Genomic DNA, 8,380 nt, shown 5'->3' with positions numbered 1-8,380 from the left:
TAAGAATGATTTGGAATTGCAGAACATTTTGAATCATTCTCCGTCCCTATCGATACTTTGACTCTCGTTTTTCGAAACTTAAGTTTCTCCAAACTCAGTCAAAGTGGGGGCTTCTGTAGACACCCATTTGTGTCTCCCCAAAACCAAACCCAGTGATGAATGCCTTGCACGTTGTGTTATTATCGAATTAGGTGAAAGTGATTCGGAAGTCGAGTGTTGCGGTTTAGTTTTAATTAAATTCTCCTCTCTCTGTTTTTGAAAATGACCTTATTTATTTGAAAACGTCTATTTTCGTTTATTTTGGTCCATGATAAGGGTCCAATAATGGTGTAGATGGATGGGGTTTGAAAAGACCTTTCCAACGATATATTATAAGCCCGATTCCGATGAATATTGAGGAAGTTATGGCCAAAATACTAAACTGGGCCCAGTTATTTATTTTAATACGGCCCAATGATCTAGAGGAGGGCCCAATATTAATTGTTATTCCTAAAATTGTTAGGATTAATTATAGTTTTCTAGAAGTTTCTAGAAAGTTCCTTTTAATTCTAATATTGTTAGATTTAATAATTAATTATTTTTAAAAAGATTTTTATTTGGAATAAAATATGGTTTTATTATCTTAAAAATATATTTTATATTCTGTACGGATTCCGTAGATCAAGTTGATTAAAGATCGGATTCCGCGTGAAGAAAAACGCGCTAATACAGGCTGTCGCCAAACGACAGGTCTGTCGGACCCTGTCGCGTCGCGACAGAGTCAATTCCTGGCGACAGCGTGGAGTTTTATTCCTTATCAAATTCTATGTTTTTCCGGATTATTTTTCATTATAAATAGCGTCCGAATTCCCGTTTTCAGAAATTATTCACAATCATCTACAAACAATATTCTCAATTCTCTTTCTTAATTCTTTTCTTTCTCTCTCTTTTTAAACTACCTTTTACAAAATACAATTCCGCATTCACAAGACTTAGAGTCTCTTAGCCAAGTTCGAAGTTGCCTTCGCCCTAGACGTGAAAGGTTGATAATTTCTGAGGGTTTGGTCCAAAACTAGTAAAAACTTTATTTAATTTGATTTCAATTTAATTCTTTAATTATTTATTGATTTTCATTGAAGTTTACTAACTTGTGTATTTTGTTATTAGAAAGAGGTACCAGGCTTCAAAGTATGTAATCTTATTACCCTCTTTCAATGTAGAAAGCATGTTTAGATTTGATTATATTCCTAGTGTCATGTTAGGATGTTTTTAATATTCCTAGTATCATGTTAGGGTGTTATTTGTATGCTTTCTAGTATCATGTTTAGAGTGCCTTTACTCTTTTCTAATATCATGTTAGTGCCATGTTAGGTTTGAAGCTTTGATCTTTATTGTTTAGTGACATGCTAGGATTGGTTATTAATCTTGTTAGTATCATGCCTAGGATCTTGCTATTATATTCAAGCTTTATTATGCCTCATCATGTTATTATCATCATTATTTATTGTTTATTATTATGTTGCTTGATATTATATTATTTCATTGTTATTGCTTGATCACACCTTTTATGCAGGTTTAAAGGGAATTTGTACTTGAAATCACGCTTAATAAGATAATTAATAATTTGGTTTAGGCTAATGTGATTTTAATTCAAGTGATCGCCAATAATAGTATTATTTGTGCATTAATTTCAACCAACATAGATTAAACAGGGTAGGTTTAATATAATGTTTGTATGTTATTCGAAAAGCGCACATGAATACGAGCAGAACAAAGTAGAGGCCTATTTTATAGGGCGGGTCCTTTCTTTTGTAGATTGGATTCGTACCCTCATCCCCGGACCCTGTTTGGTTCAAGACCTTATGGAGTAGTTGATGGTCCTTTTGGATTGTCTTTTGGGTTTACAAGTTCCTAAAACTTGTTGGCGACTCTTTTTGCTCTTTTTCTTTCCCTTTGGAACGCCACCGTACTTTAGTGTATGATCACAGTGGGGTTCAAATTTGGGGTTATCGTAATGCTTGAAATATTCCCTACAGCAGGGCCCAGTCATCAAACTTCCATTCCCAAATAGACATTTGAAGAGTAAGTTTGATAAGCAATTTAGTAAGTTCTTGGAGGTTGTGAAAAATTTGCAGGTAACAGTTCCTTTCACTGATTTAATCACTCAGGTTCCTGCATATGCTAAATTTATGAAAGATATTTTGACTAGGAAAAGGGCCTTTGATGTGGTATAAACTATAGCTTTTACAGAGGAATGTAGTGCTTTATTGCAAAATAAATCCCCTCCTAAATTAAAGGATCCTGGTAGTTTTTCTATCCCTTGTCATATTGGTAATGTCTTCATAGATAAAGCATTATGTGATTTGGGTGCTAGTGTTTGTGTTATGCCATCGTCTGTGTGTTCTAAACTTAATATGGGTGATTTGAAAGTTACTAACATTACTTTACAGATGGCAGACCGTTCTGTTAAATACCCCTTATGTATTTTAGAGGATGTTTGTTGGACTTAATGATTTTGATGATGACACAACCTCACTTACTTACAAACTAATAAGAGCTTGATTGTTTGATGTGTGATCAGTTGCAAAGACTAGGAGAATTAAGTGTCTTGCGAAGATACCATGAGGAATAGGAAATCCAGAAACAAAGCTATTCAAAAAGAAAAGTTCCTTTGCAGGAACTGGTGCTTCAGAAATGAAGACTTGAGAAGAGAAGGTTCCCCTCAGGGAACAGAAGCTTCAGAGCAGAAGCTTCACCAGAGAAGAGAAGTTCCCCTTAAGGAACAGAAGCCTCGGAGTAGAAGCTTCATCAGAGAACATGAAGACTAAATATATTTTTATATTTTAGGATTTATGTAAGTATAAGGATAGAATTATACTCGAAAATTGCTGTTTGGAATTGGTCTAAATAGTGCTAGCATGTTTTTAGGAAAACAGTTTTCAACGTTTATCTTTTCTAACTAAAAGGATTTTATTTTATTCTGATTTTCAAAAATATCTTTTTAACAAATAAAATCTGATTTTATGTTTTCCAAAACTTGCGGCCTACTCCCCATGATCTTCTTCATATCATGGTCAAGCACATTGAGGAGTTCGTGTTCCTTGAATTTAGGACATGATCTTTTTAGTGGGTTGGAGTAGTGGCGTTATGGATTTGCTGCACAAAGAGGTTTTTCCTAAACGAATTTTGGTCTATAAATAGTTGTTGATTTCAGTTGGAAAAATTTACCCTTGCTCAACTAAGATTTCATCCTTTGTTTTCTTTAATCGAGTCAAGAGCCAATTCCACACTTGTGAAAAAGAGTGTTCTAATGTTCTTATACTAGAGTTAATCTTTTCGAGTTGTATTGGGAAATTCGGAAGTTTGAGTGAACTTCTATTTGTGAGAAAGAGAAGGGGAAGAGAAGAGAAAGAGAAAAGAAAGAGAAGAGAAAGAGAAGTGAGAAGAGAAAGAGAAGTGAGAAGAGAGATAGAGAAGAGAAAGAGAAAGAAAAGAGTGACAAGTTTAGTGACTTGTTCCTCGGGGCTTTGAGTTCGTTGAGGAACTTGAAGTTAGAGTCTTTAGTTTGTAATAGGTCCATTTGCCCTATTCTAGTGAAGATTCTTTTCCTAAAATCCCAAGTGGTCGTGGTTTTTCTCCTTGTTAGGGCCAAGGAGTTTTCCACGTAAAAATCTCTCTTGCACTTTTTAGTTCCTTTAGCTTATCTTTTTGTTCCTCTAGCTTACTTAGTTTTAATTCCGCAAAAAGTTTGACTATTCTGTCATACTACAATTCAACCCCCCCTTTTTGTAGTATTCATTGAAACAACAATGTTCCTGTCAGAGTTGGTAAATTTTTTATCCCTATAGATTTTGTTGTTTTAGACATGGCTGAGGATACACAAATTCCCATTATATTAGGTAGGCCTTTTTTCAACACTGCAGGAGCCATAATTGATGTGCAAAATGGAAAACTAACCCTTTCTGTTGGAGATGATAATATCACTTTTAATTTAGGGAAGGTTTTGAAAGGACCTGTGCTAGAGGAAAACTGTTGTTTAATTGATGTGATTGATATAATGGATGATATTTGTAAAGAAAGCTTACCACAGGTTCTTGCAAGAGATCCCTTGGAGGAAATTCTTTGTGGCGAATTAACCACAGGTAATGCGAGTATTTGGAATACAGAGGTGGACGCTATAGAAAAAGCTCTCCCAATTGAAGAACTTGATCCTATAAAGAGCAAGAAGGTAGTAAAATTAGTTTAGGAATCAAAACCTACAGAGGTCAAGAAACCTGAACTAAAACCTCTCCCTTCTCATTTAAAATATGTTTTTCTTGACGAGCAGGAACTATACCCTGTGATCATTAGTACTGCACTTGATGACCCACAAACTTCCCAACTTTTAGAGGTTCTTCGAACCCACAAAAGGGCAATAGGGTACATTATTGATGATCTCAAGGGTATTAGCCCTGATTTTCTTATGCATAGGATACATCTAGAGGACAACTATAAGCCATGCATTCAACCCCAGAGGAGGTTGAACCCCAATATGCAAGAAGTAGTCAAGAAAGAGGTTATGAAATTACTTGATGCAGGTATTATCTATCCTATTTCTGACTCAAAGTGGGTAAGTCTTGTTCAGGTGGTTCCTAAGAAGGGTGGGATGACTGTTATAAAAAATAATAAAAATGAATTAATTTCCACTAGAACTGTTACAGGGTGACGTATGTGCATAGATTATCGTAGATTAAATATCGCCTCTAAAAAAGATCACTTCCCTCTCCCCTTTATTGATCAAATGCTTGAGAGGTTAGCTAATCATAAGTTCTTTTGCTATTTGGATGGGTATTCGGGATTTTTCCGAATTCAAAATTCACCCTGAAGATCAGGAAAAGACTACATTTACATGCCCTTATGGTACTTTTGCTTATCATAGAATGCCCTTTGGTTTGTGTAATACCCTTGCCACCTTTCAACGTTGCATGATGAGTATCTTTTTTGATTTCATAGAGTCTATCATGGAAGTCTTTATGGATGATTTTAGTGTGTATGGTTCTTCATTTGATGCATGTCTTATTAATCTCACTAAAATTTTGAAAATATGTGAAGAATGCAATTTGGTTATAAATTGGGAGAAGTGTCACTTTATGGTGACCGAGGGAGTAGTTCTTGGTCATATTGTATCTGACAAGGGTATACAGGTAGATAAAGCTAAAGTTTTTGTGATTGGGCAATTACCTCCTCCAATTAATGTTAAGGGGGTTAGAAGTTTCTTAGGTCATGCGGGGTTTTATCGTCGCTTTATCAAAGATTTTTCTAAAATTGCTAAACCACTAACTCAGATTTTACTCAAGGATGCCCCATTTATTTTTACTGATGAGTATCTTGAGGCTTTTAACAGGATTGAGCAGGCTTTGATATCGGCACCTATCATATGTGCTCCCGATTGGGATCTCCCTTTCGAGATCATGTGTGATGCCAGTGACTTTACAATTAGGAGCCGTGCTAGGAAAGAGAAAGAACAAGGTTTTGCATGCTATCTACTATGCAAGCAAAACTTTGGATGAAGCCCAAGTTAACTATGTCACTACGGAGGAGTTTCTTGCTGTGATTTATGCTTTAGAAAAATTTAGATCATATCTAGTTGGTTCTAAAGTTATTATTTTTACTGACCATCCAGCTTTGAAGTACTTAATAGCCAAGGTGGAATCAAAGCCTAGGCTCCTCCGTTGGGTTCTCTTGCTCCAAGACTTTGATGTGGAGATTAAAGATAAGAAAGGTGTAGAGAACGTTGTGGCAGACAACTTGTCACGAATCAGGTATGATGAGGGTAAAGATTCTCTTCCTATAGATGATTCTTTCCCTGATGACTACTTGTATGCAGTCGTAGAGCAACATCCTTGGTTTGCCGATTTTGCAAATTATTTGGTGGGCGGTACTCTACCCCCTGACTTCTCCTACCAACAGAAAGAGAAATTCCTTTCTGATGTTAAACATTATTTTTGGGATGATCCTTTTTTGTTTTGTGAGTGTGCAGATGGATTATTTCGCAGATGTGTTCCCGAATTGGAAGTTCACGGTGTTCTTACTAGATGCCACAACTCACCTTATGGAGGACATCATGGTCCCACCAAAACGGTGGCTAAGATCAATGAGTCAGGATTTTATTGGCCTATCATGTTCAAGGATGCCAACTCTTTTGTGTAGGCTTGTGACTCTTGCCAGAGGACTGGCAACATCTCACGGCGACATGTGATGCCTCAAACAGGTATATTGGAAGTTGAAATTTTCGACGTTTGGGGTGTTGATTACATGGGACCTCTTCCTTCTTCACGAGGGAATCGATATATACTTGTCGCCGTTGATTATGTATCCAAGTGGGTTGAAGCCATTGCCACACCTACCAATAATGCCAAGGTGATCCTCCATAGGCTTTTCAAGAAAACCATCTTTCCCAGATTTAGAGTACCTAAAGCGATAATTAGTGATGGAGGATCTCACTTTCATGAGCGAAAGTTAGACAGCCTTCTCAAGAAATATGGTGTATATCATAGGACAGGTTTAGCCTACCATCCCCAAACTAGTGGCCAAGTTGAAGTTTCTAACCGTGAGATCAAGGCCATTATGGAGAAGGTGGTAGCAAAATCTAGGAATGATTGGAGTGATAAGTTGGATGACACTCTTTGGGCGTATAGAACCGCATTTAAGACCCCAATTGGTACTACTCCCTTTAGACTTGTGTATGGTAAAGCATGTCAGCTCCCAGTGGAATTAGAGTACAAGGCATATTGGGCTATTAAAGAGCTCAATTTAGATGCTAAGCTAGCGGGAGAAAAGAGGCTTGTACAACTTAATCAGTTAGATGAGTTTAGGTTGATGGCCTATGATAGTGCACGCATCTACAAGGAGAAAACCAAGAGATGACAAGACAAGATGATCCTTCCAAGAGAGTTCAAAGAGGGTGATAAGGTTTTGTTATTCAACTCTAGACTTAAAATTTTCCCAGGAAAGTTGAGGTCAAGGTGGTCGGGTCCTTTTACAGTAAAAAGGGCAAATAAGTTCGGTTCTGTGGAATTATACGATGATCATGGTAGTGTATTCAAGGTAAATGGTCAAAGGCTCAAGCTATACCACGAAGGGGCCACGATTGGTCCAGTTAAACTACTTCACCTAATCGATTCTGTCCCATCTTGATAAACATATGGTAAGAAGGTCGTGCGGAACCTAGATAAACTAGCGCTTTGCGGGAGGTAACCCGTACTTTCTCGCTTTTTAGTTTAGTTTTATTTCCTTCTTTTTCTTGTGAGAGGAAAGTGGAGGGAATTTAATGATTTTCAGAGTTTTTATACAGGTTTGGAGAAAAGAGTTAACCGAATTTGGAGTAAAGAAGAAAAAAAAATCGGACCCTCTTTGCTGTAGCGTGCCCGACCGGGCGCGAGAGGAAGCCAAGAAAAGAAGAATTCTCGCCCGACCGGGCGCGAGAAGAAGAAAAAAATTCAAGTGTTTTCGTCGACCGGGCGAAGGCGCACCCGACTGGGCACGAGAGTTGACGAGTACGAACCACTTTATTCGTCCGATCGGGCGAACCTCCGCTCGACTGGGCGCGAGAGTCGAAAAATTTCAAAGGTTGGTTCGCCCAATCGGGCGAGTTGGCGCCCGACCGGGCGCGGCACCACCGACCCATTTTCCTCCTTATTTCTCTTTCCTCCATTCTTTATCTCTCTAAAAACTCAAAAACCTCTACCTTCTCTCTAAGATCTTCCCTCCATTTCTCACCCAAATCCAAAAATTCTTACATATTCCTTCTCCTCTCTTCACCCTCTGCACTTCTATACCAATTTTGTTCACTTTTGAACAAGTTTTTTTCAAACCCATTCTCAACAATGGCATCAAAGAGGTTAAGAACTCAAGGGGGGCGCAGTTCAAGCTCAAGCCAAGCATATGACCAGGAATTACAACTCGGGAATGGCCGACGATCCGTATTACACGCAAACCCAACGGGAACGGCTCATCAAGCTCTATGAGCGCGAGGTAATTCCTTCTCGGTGGCTTCACCGACCCTCTCTTGAATCTCTAGGTTTATATGATCATGTTAGACGATTCATGAATGATACAGGAATGAGAAAATTTGTTGATATGCATTATCCTACATATCGTGAATTAACATGCGAAATCCTATCTTCTTTGAATGTTGTTAATACTAAAAATGGTCCTAATTTGCAATTTAGGTTGAACAATAGAAATATTAGTTTAACTTATATTGAATTTTGCAAATTGTTTGAATTGGAATTGGAACTCCCCACCACTTGGCATGAAAATTACAAAATGAAAGATATTTATCGTGTTCTAACTGGTTTACCGGCCCCAAACTCCCAACATGCTAGTTTTTTAGGTAGGTATGAACCACATAACGCTCAAA

Source organism: Chenopodium album, chromosome 11 (genome assembly GCF_948465745.1).
Source record: "Chenopodium album chromosome 11, dcCheAlbu1.1, whole genome shotgun sequence".
NCBI classification, from domain to species: domain Eukaryota; kingdom Viridiplantae; phylum Streptophyta; class Magnoliopsida; order Caryophyllales; family Amaranthaceae; genus Chenopodium; species Chenopodium album.
Note: the sequence above shows the minus strand (reverse complement) of the source record.